We start from the raw sequence: 5,053 nt of genomic DNA on the forward strand, positions 1-5,053 counted from the left end.
AAATTTGTTTGCTCACTGGTAGCCATAAAGCAAGAAACCTGAAAGAAGCTAATTAAAGAATGAAACTAAAAAGACTAACACTTGATGTGCAAGAGGGAAAAAAAGGGAAACAATTGAAGTGAACAACAGCATTCCAAACTAAAATTGAGCCCTCACATCTGAACCACAGAGCAGCATGGAGCAGGGCCAAAGCCTTGCTCATCAGTTCATTGTAATAGCTGGCAAGCAGCACAGCAGCTGGGCAATCTTCATAGCATCAACACCATGGAGATGACCACCGCGAACAGTGATATCGGCTCATAGTCTTTTCAGTCTATCTGGGCCAGTGTTTGAATTGACCGAACAGCGAAACAGCAAGAGGCTCCAGTGCCCTGGAGAGAAGAATGAAGATTGCAGAGAACAAGTGAAATCAGCTCATCTCCGATCTGACCCAGCATTTAAATTGTCTAAACAGTGTGTTATACTTCACACTACTGCTGCGAAAGCCCCCCGGACCTAGACCACTGTGCCCAGCGACTCACTCCATGCCAAAGCTGCTCTCAAACTTGGAGCCCAGAGTGATCCAACCTCACTCCCGGGCCAGTTGAATGAGTACCTTATGTTCTCTATCTAGACCCAACTTCTCCTTTCAGCACCCAGAATGATGCAAACTTGCCCACAGGCATTGGAACTCCATCTGTAATGATTCTGCAACACGTCATCTCAGCTTATCACCTGAACTCACCTCACCATCACTTGCCCCTTCACTGTTTGCATCAATAATTTACCTCAGAAAAGGTATTTTTAGTTATGTTTTTAGTCAGATGTCTTAACTTTTTGACTACCAGAAGCTGTTGTACACATTCGGGGGGATAATATGCAGGATCTTGAAAAGGATAATTTGTAGGTTGAGTCTACGGTGAAGGCGGCAAATGCAATGCTAGCATTCATTCATTTCAAGAGGACGAGAACATAAAAAGCAAGGATGTAATGTTGAGACTTTATAAGGCACTGGTGAGGTCCCACTTGCAGTATTGTTAGCATTTCTGGGCCCCTTATCTAAGAAAGGATGTGCTGACATTGGAGAGGGTTCAGAATTCATAAAAGTGATTCCAGGATTGAAAGACTTATCATAGGAAGAGCATTTGATGTCTCTGGGCCTGTACTTACTAGAACTCAAAATAAGGGTGGGGGCAGGAACTCATTGAAACCTTTGGAATGTTGAAGGGCCTCTATAGAGGGGATGTTGAGAAGACATTTCCCATATTGGGGGAATCTATAACCAGAAGATATTGCCTCAGAATAGAGAAACATTCATTTATAACAGAGATGAGGAGGAATTTCTTTAGCCAGTCAGTGGTGAATCTGTGGAATTCATTGCCACAGGCCAAGTCATTGGGTATATTTAAAGCAGAGGTTGATAGATTCTTGATTAGTCAAGGTATGAAGGGATACAGGAAGAAGGAAGGAGATTGAGTCTGTGAGATGAAATGGAAGACCAGACTCCATGGGCCCAATGGCCTAATTTCCTGTTTCTGCTCCTCTATCTTGTGGTCACAAATTCTTTAGTCATTTCTAACCTGTCTCAAAGACTTACAAAAGACATCAATGGGTGAAGGACAGCATTTCATGTGAAATAACTTTAGTCTCCATGGTGATGTCTGACATCACACTGTTACAGTAAGGTTCAACCCAAGTTGGAGGAACAACTTGTGCTGCTTTTGTGATGTGAAAGGTGCAAGTCACTTGTTACCCAGGAGAAATGTACCCAGAGAGAATGGTACAAAACATGTCTTCATGGGTGGAAAAGTCCAGAATAAAAGGAGGTAAACACAGGTGATTTTCTCAAGAACTAAAGCTGCTTTTTTCCCCAAGCTGTACTTGGATTTAGAGAGCTGGAGCTCGGCAGTATCTGACAGATCCAACCACCTGCCCTTCCAATTCGCCCTACAGACTGGCAGAGATGACCTGGAACGGTACCCAGGTTGCCACTTTACCCAAAAATGCCGATGAACAGACACGTTTATTAGTCACAGTGTCTGCAACGCACATGTGCCACATAAATGGCCACACCACCATTACTTATCAGCAAGACGCCCTAGGGCCCAGGTACGGATCATGGGGCTGAGAGCACATGCGCCATTTCTGTCAACTATACGCATGGGCATTTGATTGCTCCGGTCACCAAATTCTGAAGGGCCATGCAAAAAGCTGGAAGTCAGCAGGTCAAGCAGCATCTGTGGCAATTAATAAACAGTCAACGTTTCACGCCAAGACCCTTCTTCAGGTCTGATAAGGAAAGGAGAAGTCAGAGTAAAAAGATAGAGGGGGAGGGGAAGGAGGATGGTAAATAAGTGATAAATGAAGTCAGATGAGTGGGAAAAGAGCTGGCGAGGAAGGAATGTGATGAGAGGAGAGTGGACCATTGGGGAGAGGAAAGGAGGGGCACGGGGCGGGGGGGGGGGAGGTGATAGGCAGACGAGAAGAGGCCAGAGGGATTTGTAAACCACAGTGTAGTATTTACATAGGTTTCTGCCACAGTAACATTACTCCCCCTCTGTTGTGCCCCAAGCAGCCAGGAGGTGCAAACACATACAATTCCAAATTTACTTTGGAAGTATGAATTTGAAGGCAGAATACAGAGTTAATGACAGGATTTCTGGCAGTGTGGAGAAACATCCATAGATCCCTCAAAGTTTCCATGCAAGTTGATAAGGTGGCTAAGATGATGTATGGGATGTTGGCTTTCTTTAGTCAGGTATTACGTTGGCAGATGGAGTTTAATGCTGAGAAGTGTGAGGTTCTACATTTTGGCAGGAATAATCCAAATAGAACATACAGGGTAAATGGTAGGGCATTGAGGAATGCAGTGGAACAGAGAGATCTAGGAATAACAGTGCATAGTTCCCTGAAGGTGGAGTCTCATGTAGATAGGGTGGTGAAGAAGGCTTTTGGAACGCTGGCCTTTATAAATCAGAGCATTGAGTACAGAAGTTGGGATGTAATGTTAAAATTGTACAAGGCATTGGTAAGGCCAAATTTGGAATATTGTGTACAGTTCTGGTCACCGAATTATAGGAAAGATATCAATAAATTAGAGAGAGTGCAGAGACGATTTACTAGGATGTTACCTGGGTTTCAGCACTTAAGTTACAGAGAAAGGTTGAACAAGTTAGGTCTCTATTCATTGGAGCGTAGAAGGTTGAGGGGGGATTTGATCGAGGTATTTAAAATGTTGAGAGGGATAGATAGAGTTGACGTGAATAGGCTGTTTCCATTGAGAGTAGGGGAGATTCAAACGAGAGGACATGATTTGAGAGTTAGGGGGCAAAAGTTTAAGGGAAACACGAGGGGGTATTTCTTTACTCAGAGAGTGATAGCTGTGTGGAATGAGCTTCCTGTAGAAGTAGTAGAGGCCAGTTCAGTTGTGTCATTTAAGGTAAAATTGGATAGGTATATGGATAGGAAAGGAGTGGAGGGTTATGGGCTGAGTGCGGGTAGGTGGGACTAGGTGAGATTAAGAGTTCGGCACGGACTAGGAGGGCCGGAATGGCCTGTTTCCGTGCTGTGATTGTTATATGGTTATATGGTTATTGAGTTCAAGAGCGGTGACGTAACGTTGTAGTTCTATAAAATCCTGGTTATACACTGAGCATTATGTTCAGTTCTATAGGAAGGATGTGGAAGCATTAGAAAGAGTGCAGAGGGGGTTTACCAGGTTAGAAAACTGGAGGGCTGTGCAGGAAGGAACATTTAGGTTGATCTTGGAGATGATTCCACATCAGTACATCATGGGCTGAAGGGCCTGTACTATTCAATGTTCTAGTAACTCACATCTGACTAACATTATTGAGTCTGCCATGTTTCAATATTTTTGGTTCAGGGTGTTGTTCTACTATAATGATGAGCCAATCTTGCCAGTCATTGATATGTGATTTGGCTCAGTGTGTATCTGTCCATTCCTAGAGCTTAACAGTTCTGGGCACGTCCCACTGCCCAACCCAGTATCTATCTGGTATTTACCCAGCTGCTCCTAGAGACTGCGATCACTGTCACCCTGACGTGATTGACAGTGGGGAACTCATAAAGTGGCCTCACAAAGGTGATCTGTGGAGTAACCTGGGAAGACACTGAGTTTGTTTTTCCTGTGCCACTCTAATTGCCATTTTAATTCACTAGAAGTTGGACCCAGCTCCTTCTTTTGGGCCACAGTCCCATCAGCTACTGAAATACGGGCATCAGCTGGTCTGGTTGTTGTCATCAAACCTGACCTTAATGTTCCATTTCAATTGGTAGAAAATAGTTTATCTACTTAAGTTGGAGATATATTTAACTTCATGCCAGATAAAGTAGTTAATAAAGTAGTATATTTTTCGTGAGAGTCCTAAATCCTTACATAGCCTTTAGTCCACTGAATGCATATATGCCTTCGGGCACAACTTTGGATTATCAGGACCTGAGTACTTAATTTACCGTGATAGTATATTCTTAACCTCAGATTTCTGGGTAAATACAGTGCCTTTGAAACTGAGTACAAGCATAACCTCTTCTCTGCCAAACAGCACCTATCTGGTCAATATTTTTATAGGAAATCAGTTGCCAGCTTAAAACAACAAGCTTCCATAGGCAATATACTTAATGTCAACAGGCATTCTGGGTGTCAACAGCCAAATTCAAATCATTTTTTAAAATCCATCAATCAGCTTCCAACTGTTGCGACTCTGCCATTTGTTGTTAACCCACCCCCCCCCCCCCCCCACAGTTCCCCTGCTCCTCTTCCTCTTACAGCTCTCACTGTCCAGAGACTGAAACTCTGCCCTGAGCTGACCCGCCTCTGGTGTCTGACCCTGCTCCACTGAACATCCAGCTTAACATTCCACATTCTGTTTTCAGACTTTAGAGCACACTCTCTATTCCAACAACCCTGCTGTGTGGGACAATGCCCGATGGAAGCAATGAAAGTGACCCATAAAGTGACCTGTCATTGAACATAAAGACTGTCATGGACCAGCTGGGTGGAGTTGACTAATGTACACTGGATGTGTTGTAGTTTCACTGAGTACCTGAGACAGAG

This window comes from Hemitrygon akajei, chromosome 31, assembly GCF_048418815.1.
Source record: "Hemitrygon akajei chromosome 31, sHemAka1.3, whole genome shotgun sequence".
Lineage (NCBI taxonomy): Eukaryota > Metazoa > Chordata > Chondrichthyes > Myliobatiformes > Dasyatidae > Hemitrygon > Hemitrygon akajei.